This window comes from Heteronotia binoei, chromosome 1 (assembly GCF_032191835.1).
Source record: "Heteronotia binoei isolate CCM8104 ecotype False Entrance Well chromosome 1, APGP_CSIRO_Hbin_v1, whole genome shotgun sequence".
Lineage (NCBI taxonomy): Eukaryota > Metazoa > Chordata > Lepidosauria > Squamata > Gekkonidae > Heteronotia > Heteronotia binoei.
Window position 1 is genome coordinate 278,802,464 of NC_083223.1, and position 12,609 is coordinate 278,815,072.

At 50.6% G+C, this 12,609-nt stretch overlaps 1 protein-coding gene across 1 annotated transcript in view; it reads right to left on the reverse strand.

Annotated features, from left to right (window-relative positions):
- CGN (cingulin) overlaps nucleotides 1-6,410 on the reverse strand; it is a 117,554-nt gene extending 111,144 nt beyond the window's left edge. The window contains exon 1 of the mRNA XM_060257253.1: nucleotides 6,331-6,410. The gene's annotated coding sequence lies outside the window, so the exon portion shown is untranslated. The remainder of the gene's footprint in view (nucleotides 1-6,330) is intronic.
- Between the last annotated feature and the right edge of the window lie 6,199 nt (nucleotides 6,411-12,609).

Genomic DNA, 12,609 nt, shown 5'->3' on the forward strand with positions numbered 1-12,609 from the left:
CTCTTTCCTTCCTTCCCCAGAGGACTGGGGGGAGGAGCCTCAGCCAATAGAAGGAAGAGAGGCTTGGCTCAGTAGCTCTGCTATGTGATTGAGAGAGCCTGGCAAAGCAAGCCATTCCTCCCCCTTCCTCCCCAGGGAGAAGCCTCAGCCAATGGAGAGAACAGAGGTTTTGCTCTGTAGCTCCTGTGTGATTGAGCAAGCCTGACAAATCAAACTGTTATGCAGAAGGAAGCAGATGACATCCAGTTGCTCGGGGGCCTGATAGGAGCCCGGGGACCTGATTCGGCCTCTGGGCCACATGTTTAACACCCCTGCTTTAAAGTGTTACTGGACTCCTATTCTCTTCTGCTAAACTGCCAACAGGAAGACAAATCTTGCTCACATGTTTAGAAGGAGGAAAGAATGAAGTACCTGAAGGGCTGTCACATAGAAGAAGAAGGCTGCAGATTCTCCTCCCACAACGGATACCCTGTGAGGTGGGTGGGGCTGAGAGATCTCTGGCAGAAGCTGCCCTTTCAAGGACAACTCCTACAAAGAGCTATAGCTGACCCAAGGCCATTTCAGCAGCTGCAGGTGGAGAGTGGGGAATAAAACCCGGTTCTCCCAGATAAGAGAGCTATGGCTGACCCAAGCGCATTCCAGCAGCTGCAAGTGGAGGAGCGGGGAATCAAACCCGGTTCTCCCAGATAAGAGCGGCAACTCTTAACCACTACACCAAGCAGGGCCACGGACCAGTAATCAGTCCGGGACCTGTTAGCAACCGGGCCGTGAACTGTATAATTATTTCATCATACATTATAATGTAGCAGTAAGAATAAGACGACGGCATTGGATTTATATCCTGCCCTCCACTCCGACTTTCAGAGTCTCAGAGCGGCTCACAATCTTCATTACCTTCCAACCCCACAACAGACACCCTGTGAGGTGGGTGGGGCTCAGAGAGCTCTGACAGAAGCTGCCCTTTCAAGGACAACTCTGCGAGAGCTATGGCTAACTCAAGGCCATTCCAGCAGCTGCAAGTAGAGGAGGGGGGAATCAAACCCGGTTCTCCCAGATAAAAGTCTGCACAACTTAACTACCACACCAAACTAATAGAAATAAAGGGTACAATTGTATCACCCCGAAACACCACCCCCACCCCGGTGCCAAAAAGGGTGAGGACCTCTGATATAGAGGATGGTTGCAAAATGGTTTTCTGTTGCCCCGGAAGGGTGGATCAGAACCAATGGGGTGAAATGAAATCAGAAGAGTTTCTAGCTCAACATTAGCTTCCTGATTGTCAGAGCCATTTCTTATTGGTGGGCTCTCTTTCCTTAGAGGTTTTTCAACAGAGGCTAGATGGCCATCTGACAGCAAAGAAAATCCTGTGAATTTAGGGGAGGTATTTGGGAGTTTCTGCATTGTGCAGGGGGTTGGACTAGATGACCCTAGAGGTCCCTTCCAACTCTTCTATGATTCTAACAGGCTTCCTCCTCGGGAGGTGGTGGGCTCTCCTTCCTTGGAGGTTTTTCAACAGAGGCTAGATGGCCATCTGACAGCGATGCAGATCCTGTGAATTTAGGGGGAGGTGTTTGAGTTTCCTGCATCATGCAGGGGGTTGGACAAGATGACCCTGGAGGTCCCTTCCAACTCTATGATTCTATGACAACAATGCTGATCCTTTAGGGGGAGGTGTTTGGGAGTTTCCTGCACTGTGCAGGGGACTAGATGACCCTGGGGGGTCCCTTCCAACTATGATTCTAAGTAACATTCCTAAGGCATTGCTCATGAAAAGATTTGCAGAATTAAGTTTGGGGGGGGGGGGTAATCATATGATGTAGAAACACAAGGGCTGCATTGTGAGCAGGGAGGAGGTTCGCACAGTTTATCTGGATGCGTTATCAGAAAAAGCGGCACTAATCCCGCCCACCCACGCTATCAGCAAGACGCAAAAATAAAACCGGCTAGCTCTGACTTTTTAAAGCATTTTTTCTGAAGTGAGTCAAGGCCGAACGGCCAGTCAGACAGGCACTGCCCGGCTGACTCATTTCCGTGCCAGATCAGTGCCAGGGAGAACCACAGCAGAGAGCTAGGCAAAAGCCGTCCCCTCAGGTGCCACCTGAAGGGGGGGCACGGTCCCAAGGCAAGGAAAGAGTACCTGAGGCTCTCATTCTCACCTACACTGAATTATACGCTTCCAGTGCACTTCTGCTACGGGGTTTTAGTGTGGCGAAACGGCAAAGGCCACTTGCAGGCGATCGCTAAAGCGGACCGGAAGTATAGAATTTAGAGTGTGGGAAAGCACCTAGGAAAGCAAAGCTGCTTCTGTGGAAGACAGACCCGGGTGGGCAGGCATGTCGGTCTAAATCAGGGGCAGCCAAATTTGCTCAACGTAGGAGCTGCACAGAACAAATGTCAGATGTCTGAGAGCTGAAAGACAATGAACATCAGATGAGGAGGGAGGGAGGGAGAGGGAGGAGGAAGGAGGGAAGGAAGGAAGGAAGGAAGGAAGAAGGAAGGAAGGAAGGAAGGAAGGAAGGAAGGAAGGAAGGAAGGAAGGAAGGAAGGAAGGAAGGAAGAAGGAAGGAAGGAAGGAAGGAAGGTAGGTATTGGATTTATATCCCGCCCTCAACTCCAGATCTCAGAGTCTCAGAGCAGCTCACAATCCCCTTTATCTTCCTCCCCCACAACAGACACCCTGTGAGGTGGGTGGGGCTGAAAGGACTCTCACAGCAGCTGCCCTTTCAAGGACAACCTCTGCCAGGGCTATGGCTAACCCAAGGACATTTCCAGCAGGTGCAAGTGGAGGAGTGGGGAATCAAACCTGGTTCTCCAGATAAGAGTCCGCACACTTAACCACTACACCAAACTGGAAGAGAGGGAGGGAGGGAGAGAGAAAAAAAGGAGAGAGAGAAACAGAGAGAGAGAGAGAAAGAGAGAGAAAGAAAGAAAGAAAGAAAGAAAGAAAGAAAAGAAAGAAAGAGAAGAAGAAAGAAAGAAAGAAAGAGAGAGAGAGAGAAACAAAGAGAGAAACAGAGAGAGAGAGAGAGAGAAAGAGAGAGAAAGAGAGAGAAAAGAGAGAGAAGAGAGAGAGAAGAAGAGAGAGAGAAAGAGAGAGAGAAAGAGAGAGAGAAAGAGAGAGAAAGAGAGAGAGAGAGAAAGAGAGAGAGAGAGAAAGAGAGAGAGAGAGAAAGAGAGAAAGAGAGAAAGAAGAGAAGAGAGAAAGAGAGAAAGAAAGAAAGAAAGAAAGAAAGAAAGAAAGAAAGAAAGAAAGAAAGAAAGAAAGAAAGAAAGAAAGAAAGAAAGAAAGAAAGAAACTTTAATCTTATATGCATTCTCAAGCTGCTGGCTGACTTGGCTTGGAGAAATGATTTAAAGAGCGAAACGTCTTCTCCAAGCCAGCCGATGGGTGGGCTTCAAGAGCCACACAATGTGTGTGAAAGAGCCACATGTAGCTTCCGAGCCACAGTATGACGCAACAGAACAAAGTTTGAATCCAGGGGCACCTTTAAGACTCTAACTTTGTTCTACGTCCGCGGAGGACAGAGATAAAACCCACGAACTGCACGGAGCTTCAGAATGAAGAAAACAGGGTGGACACCGAAGGCCCGTCTCGCTGTTAGCGGAACAGATCTGCAGGATTCTATCAGGCCAGACGGGAAACCCCACGGTGTTGCTTGCACGACAGGTACTCTGAGCTTCCAAAGTCAGGAGCAGTGTACCAGATGTTTCTCACTTTCCAGGACACGCTGGCTGCTTGCCAGAGCAAACCGGATGCCGGAGGAGGTGGACTCCACGCTTGGTGCAACACGTCACCTGACAGATTCCATCTCTGCGCCCCATTTGCTTCCGCCGTAGCACGCCCCCGACTCCTTTTCTTGCCACCCTGGCCTGACAGAGGCAACCCTGAAGTCTGGGTGCTTGGCCGTCTGCCTACTTTACTGCACCTCCTCTTCGTATCTGGCAAACCAATCCTGCACTTCCCAACCCCAAAAGGTGTGACTTGTGCTGTTATCGCCACAAACCAGGCCCCCGTTTCAGCGTTCCCTTGCAAGGAACGAGGCCTGCACTAATCAAATGTTTGCGAAGGAGTAAACACCAGAGAAGCTCAGTTTGTTATTGCCAAGAGTTTTGGGGGACAAGATCGCTCTAGCTAGAGATGTCAGTTCCAGGTTGGAAAATTCCTGGAGGTTTGGGGGCACAGAAGGGTTTAGGAAAAGGTGGGATATAATGCCACAGACAGTCCACCCCCCCCCCCCCAAAGCAGGAACTGATCTGTGCAACCTGGAGATAATTCCAAAAAGATCTCCAGGACGCACCTGGAGGCTAGCAACACATAGTCTCTCCCAAAGATCACACAGAAACCCGGCACGAGCTGCGTTTCGGGCCCGCCCAGTCAGACCTCAGAGGCCGAAGTTCCTTCTTTACAAAAGGGCAGCAATTTCCACCCAAGCTTTGCGGTTCCAGAAACAATTACCACTTTGCCGAGAGAGCTCAGGAGCTCCAAATGAAATCCTCCCTCGGCCCTTGCGGGTTTTGTCTGCGGTTGCCGGCTCCAAAACCGGGCTGCGTTTCGAAGCCGTCGGCAACCAAGCGCCCGAATAACGAAGTCGGTAGCCGAATCCACACGGACAGGGGTGGGGCAGACAGCAAACAGAGTGACCTGGAAATTTGGGGGGTGGGGGGCAGCCAGACAAAACACGTCCATACAACAGACGGGGAAACTTTGGGCGGCAGGAGTCTGGGCGTTTGACCAGAAGGTGAGGACAAATCATTTTCAGGGGGGCATGACTGCAGAAAACAGATGCGTAGTAGGGAACGGCGGCAGCCATTGGGCGGATACAGCTGGAAGGAGGAACAAGATGATATTGGATTTATATCCCGCCCTATACTCTGAATCTCAGAGTGGTCACAATCTCCTCCCCCCCCTCACCACAACAGACACCCTGTGTGGTAGGTGGGGCTGAGAGAGCTCTCACAGCAGCTGCCCTTTCAAGGATAACTCCTGTGAGAGCTATGGCTGACCCAGGCCATTCCAGCAGGTGCAAGTGGAGGAGCGGGGAATCAACCCCCGTTCTCCCAGATAAGAGTCCGCGCACTTAACCACGACACCAAACCGGCTCAACAGGGGCCCTGAGGATCTGGGGAAGAGGCGTCAGCCCCCTAGGGGGCAAAGCAAGGGGCAATGACCTTATGAGTGACCCAGGGTTAGGGGGCAAAGTCCTAACCAAGGAGACTCAAACATCTGGGAAGCACAATACCCAGAGGATAAGGAGCCCAAGGCTGAAACCGCAGGTGGGGAAAGCAGTGGTCATGGGATGGGACCGTACCAGCTGTAGAGGCGAAGCATATGCCCCAAGGGTGATTGACCAGCTGTAGAGGCGAAGCATATGCCCCAAGGGTGATTGACCAGCTGTAGAGGCGAAGCATATGCCCCAAGGGTGATTGACCAGGAGGTGAGGGCAAATAGCTTTTTTTTTTGGGGGGGGGGGGATGACTGCAAAAAAACAGACATGGAGTGGGGAACAGCAGCAGTCATGGGGGGGGCACCCAGTTCTCCCCCCCCCCCCGCTTTTAAACTTTTACTGAAAAATACTTCAAATCATGCACTTTATCCAACGACCCGTGCGCGACATTAAAAATCGACTCGACAAGGGTAAATAGGATTTAGCGGCAAGGTATTTTCCTTAAGTCAGGTAAGCCACGGCAGGGAACCAAAGCGCACCTTTTCCTCCAAGTTTGGGGAGAAGAGGAAGCCGGCTTTGTTAAAACGGAATAGCCCCATTATTTTGTCCTTCCAATTTTGCAGCGACGGGAGGTTTGCCTTTCCACTTCGAGGCAAGCTTTGAACCCAGTGCTCAAAGTGGCAAATAAGGGGAGACGCCTAGCAGCTGGGGGTGGCGGTAGGGGGTGCAAGAGGGCCAAATGGGGCTGCAAGGGCAACCCCCGTCCCCCCCACTCAGCCCCACCCCGCTTACAAAGCAAGCACAGCAACCAATGCAGAGACCAATGGGGGGGCATGGACCAGCTTGTGGGGGGGGGGAGGGTTAAAGCAGAAAAGGGGGCGTCAAAACCCCCTTCCCAAGGGCCATGCAGAAATTCACCTGGGGGGGCGCAATAAACCACACTGGGTTGGACATTTTCTCAGGGGGGGGCATGAAACCCCCACTTGGGGGGCTGTCAGGGCACAAGCCCCACATAGGGTCCCCGTTGGGGGGGGAATATGAGCAGTGGGCGCTGCCCACCGGGCCCCCACCCCCACCTGGGGGGCAATGTGCAGGGGGGGGGTCACCTGGACTGGAAGGACTACTTTGCGCAAGGGGGGAAAAAAGGGGCGTGCAGCCCACTCACCTCGTCGCCTTCCGCGCGGCGGCCGCTCCTCACACCTTCTGTCCTCCTCCGCCTCTGCGGAGCAACCTGTTACCTGAGCCCCGCGCCCGGGCCCCGCCCCCGGCTCTTCCCATTGGCTCCCTCTCGAGGCGGGCCGGCCCCTCCCTTCCACCGCCGCTTTCGCCCATCGCCACGCCCTCGCCTCCCAGCCCTCTCGCCCCGCCCAGGAGGCGTGGCCTAGCCGGCGAGCCCGCACGGGAGAGGAATGGGCGGGAAAACGAGAGCGGGGAGGGGGAGGGAAAATGGCCGCCGGGTTCGGAACGAAAGGGCGGGGCGAGGAGACCTTAGCAACCGGGAGGCGGCCTCCTTAGCAACCAGGACTAGGCCTCGCCCTCTGGGGAGGGAAAAAGCCGTGGATTAATAATAACTGATTAATGCTCATAACAACTCAATACTCACCACAGCAATATTAATGATAGTACTAATAATCGACTGTTTCGTCTAACCACAATAGGAGTGGGCAACTATTTACTGTATTTATTTTTAATTAATGAATAAGTTAAACTCATTTGTGACCCGCCTTTCTCCCTACTGGGAGCCCAAAGCAGGTGGCAAAGATCTCCCCTCCTCCGTTTTATGCTCACAACAACCCTGCGAGGTAGGTTAGGCGGCCAGTGGGCAATAGCCGGTTTCACCCAGCTAGCTTCCAAATGGCAGGAGGGATTTGAACTCGGGTCTTGAACATATGAAGCTGCCTTATACTGAAATCAGACCCTCGGTCCATCAAAGGCAGTATTGTCTACTCAGACTGGCAGTGGCTCTCCAGGGTCTCAAGCTGAGGTTTTCCACGCCTATTTGCCTGGACCCCTTCTTAGTTGGAGATGCCGGGGATTGAACCTGGGACCTTCTGCTTCCCAAGCAGATGCTGTACCACTGAGCCACCATCCCTCCCCTAACTGGCAGCGGCTCTCCAGGGTCTCAAGCTGAGGTTTTCCACGCCTATTTGCCTGGACCCTTTTTAGTTGGAGATGCCAGGTATTGAACCTGGGACCTTCTGCTTACCAAGAAAATGCTCTACTACTGAGCCACCGTCCCTCCCCTAACTGGCAGTGGCTCTCCAGGGTCTCAAGCTGAGGTTTTCCACGCCTATTTGCCTGGACCCTTTTAGTTGGAGATGCCAGGTATTGAACCTGGGACCTTCTGCTTACCAAGAAAATGCTCTACTACTGAGCCACCGTCCCTCCCCTAACTGGCAGTGGCTCTCCAGGGTCTCAAGCTGAGGTTTTCCACGCCTATTTGCCTGGACCCTTTTTAGTTGGAGATGCCAGGTATTGAACCTGGGACCTTCTGCTTACCAAGAAAATGCTCTACTACTGAGCCACCGTCCCTCCCCTAACTGGCAGTGGCTCTCCAGGGTCTCAAGCTGAGGTTTTTCACGCCTACTTGCCTGGACCCTTCTTAGTTGGAGATGCCGGGTATTGAACCTGGGACCTTCTGCTTACCAAGAAAATGCTCTACTACTGAGCCACCGTCCCTCCCCTAACTGGCAGTGGCTCTCCAGGGTCTCAAGCTGAGGTTTTTCACGCCTACTTGCCTGGACCCTTTTTAGTTGGAGATGCCGGGGATTGAACCTGGGACCTTCTGCTTCCCAAGCAGATGCTCTACCACTGAGCCACCGTCCCATTCATGGCTCTCCAGGGTCTCAAGCAGAGGTTTTTCACGCCTATTTGCCTGGACCCCTTCTTAGTTGGAGATGCCGGGGATTGAACCTGGGACCTTCTGCTTCCCAAGCAGATGCTCTTCCACTGAGCCACCGTCCCATTCATGGCTCTCCAGGGTCTCAAGCAGAGGTTTTTCATGCCTATTTGCCTGGACCCCTTCTTAGTTGGAAATGCCGGGTATTGAACCTGGGACCTTCTGCTTCCCAAGCAGATGCTCTACCACTGAGCCACCGTCCCTCCCCTAACTGGCAGCGGCTCTCCAGGGTCTCAAGCTGAGGTTTTCCACGCCTATTTGCCTGGACCCTTTTTAGTTGGAGATTCCGGGTATTGAACCTGGGACCAAGAAAATTACCAAGAAAATGCTCTACATTACCAAGAAAATGCTCTACTACTGAGCCACCGTCCCTCCCCTAACTGGCAGTGGCTCTCCAGGGTCTCAAACTGAGGTTTTTCACGCCTATTTGCCTGGAACCTTCTTAGTTGGAGATGCCGGGGATTGAATCTGGGACCTCCTGCTCATCAAGCAGATGCTCTACCACTGAGCCACCGTCCCTCCCCAAAGATTATGGACATATGAATCTGCCTTATACTGAATCAGACCCCCTTCGGTCCATCAAAGTCAGTCTTGTCTACTCAGACTGGCAGCGGCTCTCCAGTGTCCCAAGCTGAGGCTTTTCACACCTACTTGCCTGGACCCTTTTTAGTTGGAGATGCCGGGGATTGAACCTGGGACCTTCTGCTTACCAAACAGATGCTCTACCACTGAGCCACCGTCCCTCCCCTGACCAGCAGTGGCTCTCCAGGGTCTCAAGCTGAGGCTTTTCACACCTACTTGCCTGGACCCTTTTTAGTTGGCGATGCCAGGGATTGAACCTGGGACTTTCTGCTTACCAGACAGATGCTCTGTCACTGAGCCACCGTCCCTCCCAAATACTAAGATATCCCTTCCAGATACTAAGCAGAGGCTGCGCTCACACTCACTAAAAGATGGCACTTTCAATCCACTTTCAATGCACTTTCCAACTGGAATTTACTGGGTGAAGTGGCAAAATCGTTGGAAAGTGGTTTGAAAGTGCATTATCTAGTGTGTGTGATCGCAGCCCAAGACTGAACCATGCACCACATTGGCTCCCATACTCTGCTTTTCTCAAGTAATTTGGGGGGTCGGGGGCACAGTGGAAGGGCTTCTAGCCCCACTGATGGACCTCCTGATGGTGCCTGGTTTTTTTTTGGCCAGTGTATGACAGAGAGTGTTGGCCTGATCCAACATGGCTTCTTTTATGTTCAATTTGAAAGTAAATTAAATGTGGTATGGGTTTTTTTTTTTTGTTCTGTTAAAATTATAAGGTAAATGAAAGAAAACCTATTGTACCTATCCTCACCCATACTGTTTTATTTGAACAGCCAAAAAGCCAGGCCGTACGTCCTCACCTAGTTTAATTTTGTTGCAGATGAGTGGGCGCCATTGTTCCAAAAATGGCAAATTAATAAATGTCTTTTAAAATTCCATAATATAATACGGAAGCCTGAACATAAAACAATGCTGATGATAATTATAATGTATAGTGTTTACCTACTCATTATTATTATTTTGTGCAACAACTGAAATGTTTAACTAATAGTTGTTATTATTATAAAACCTGATAATTTCTGTCTATTGCCTAGCAATTTTAGGTGTTTTATCAATATAATTAACTTCCCACCAACAACATAGACGGTGCTGGATAAAAACATGATTTTTCAAATTGTAGCACCATCTTTTCCCTTTCCCATCTGACAACGTCTGCTTTTTCCCAAACTGAGCTCTAGAGTCTTTAGCAAGCTGGGCAATAGTCAGAAATTCAACAGGTATAGCCTTTTCCAGGCACGGAAGTGCAGAGACAGGGAAACGTTCGTGTGCTGAAATTCTGTCTGTCAGACACGCAGTGCAGAAAGTCTGCAAGATAACCTATAGGACAATGAAACCTTGAAGACAGTAATTTGAGAGCCCCAAGATATGAACATCAGATGTTTGAGAGAAGGGAGAGAGGGAGGGGGGAAGGAAGAAGACTGCAGATTTATACCTCGCCTTCTCTCTGAATCAGAGACTCAAAGCGACTTACTGTCTCCTATATCTTCTTCCCCCCGCAACAGACACCCTGTGAGGTGGGTGGGGCTGAGAGGGCTCTCACAGCAGCTGCCCTTTCAAAGACAACTCTGCAAGAGCTATGGCTAACTCAAGGCCATGCCAGCAGGTGCAAGTGGAGGAGTGGGGAATCAACCCCGGTTCTCCCAGATAAGAGTCCGCACACTTAACCACCACACCAAGGAAGGAAGGAGAATGGAGAGAGAGGTGGAAAGAAAGCAACTTTAACTTTCAATGCACTCTCCAAGCAGCTGTCTGGCTCAGCTTGGAGAAATCATTTAGACAGATAAATCCCTTCTTCAAGCTGGTCAATGGGGCATTGGGTGTTTGAGAGCCACACAATATGTTTTCATTTGTCTTCAACGTGCTTCAGGACTCTTGGTTTTTTTCACTGGAGTGCAGTTGTAATCCTGGGAGGTCTCCAGGCCCCCTCTGGATGTTGGCAACCTTCGTTAGCCTTGCCTGATGCCTTCGCCCCCACACACACACTGTGATGGTTCAGAAAAGGAAAACTTTGGCCTGCCGTCGTACAGGGAAAGTTCATCCGAGGACAGCCAGTGTCCGAGGGAGATGTATCTTTGGTTCTCCTCTCGGCTAGCAAGACGTGAACTTTTCCGCTGAAGATCCAAGTGACAGGGAAGAACAGGCCTCCAGCCAAGGGCAAAGCTGACCCAGGACTGGAGAGAGTGATTCAATTCGATGTGGGGTTGGAAGGCCAGAAGTTCACAATACACCGCCCCGAGCAGTGAAGGAATCAGATTGGAGAATGCAGGAGACAGCAGAAGGAAAGCGGGCAGGCCTCTCATGTACCTGAACCGTGACCAGAGTTGAGAATCCTCTGGACATCTTGCAGCTTGTTTGACCGTTGGTTTGAAAAAAAGTCCTCTTAAATATATGTATTTCTGTCACACGAATCTCACATGCCCTTCGGCTACGTCCAGTAATGTAAAGGTAAACAAGTTTTTAAGTTCCGTCAAAGTACATCAATGTAATTGAAAGATGGTTTATTTTTTTTATCCTCGCTATCTTTTCGAGCCAAACTCATAGAAACCACACTTCAGGTGGCCCAAATTGTCGTCGCTTACTTTGGGCTGCCAGGAAAAAGAGTTCTGTGAAGCTCAAAAGCTTGCATACTTCAAAATTCTTACTCTGGCCTAGCTAATCAGAGAGTGAATTTAACTGACTTTGTTATCTGATTATTCCAGAATTGGGTTTTGAGAGAAAATAAATCTAAACCCTACTAGCATGACACAAAGACAGGAAGGAAGGAAGGAAGGAAGGAAGGAAGGAAGGAAGGAAGGAAGGAAGGAAGGAAGGAAGGAAGGAAGGAAGGAAGGAAGGAAGGTGACCCAAGGCCATTTTAGCAGGTGCAAGTGGAGGAGTGGGGAATCAAACCCGGTTCTCCCAGATAACAGTCCACATACTTAACCACTACACCAAACTGGCTCTCCAAAAGAAAGAAAGAAAGAAAGAAAGAAAGAAAGAAAGAAAGAAAGAAAGAAAGAAAGAAAGAAGGAAGGAAGGAAAGAAGGAAGGAAGGAAAGAAAGAAAGAAAGAAAGAAAGAAAGAAAGAAAGGAAGGAAGGAGGGAGGGAGGGAAGAAAGAAAGAAAGAAAGAAAGACTTCCCACAAGCCTAAAGTTCAACTTGCAGAAGAGGATAGCCAATGTGTCTCTGATGATTTCCTGTTCTGGTCTAGCTTTCTTCTACTCAGTCTCTGCTTTGAGGGAGGTAATTCTGCTGTGTCTCTGCACTGGTATAGCTATTGGGTTATTCAGTTCTTCCTAATGGAGCAGAATTGCCTGCTCTCTAAGATTGCCTCCCCGGATTAACCACGGCCTCTGCCTTCCCCTTAAATTACACCTTTACATTAAGTGAGATGGGGGCCTCTGGTAACAGCCAGGGATAGGCAAAACCGATGGCCCTAAATGAGGTTCACTGTCGCATCTCAAGATGAGTCCCTGCTCTAGCATCATGAGACACTTGGGAGAGGGACTCTTTTTTTAATCACACAGTAAACAAACCTTCAGGGCATATCAGCGAGACATATCTCAGCTTTTAAATTGGAAGAAAAATTTGCTGCCTGAAGTTCAGAGAACAGAGTTCGGTCCTTTCAGACCAACACCATGACATCTTCGTGATCACCAGTCCAGTCACAAGGGCCGCTTGACGGCCACTGAAGCAAAGCCCGTGACCGCAGGGAACATTCTGCCTCGCTTCTGAACATTTCCCACACCCCGCTGTAGAAAACACTGCCGTTTCCAGCACCCCCGGGTTCCGCCGTCTCACAGGCAGGCTTGAGCGTTACGCTTTCCGACAAGCGGAGCCGAAACCCACCTGGACGATTCCTTCGGCAGGCCTTCCTGCGAGGAAAGCGCACCGCCTCCCTCCTCCGGCTCGTGCCTGGCCTGTCTTATTCCTAGGCGCTGACCACTTTCTGCCTGACGCCACCCACC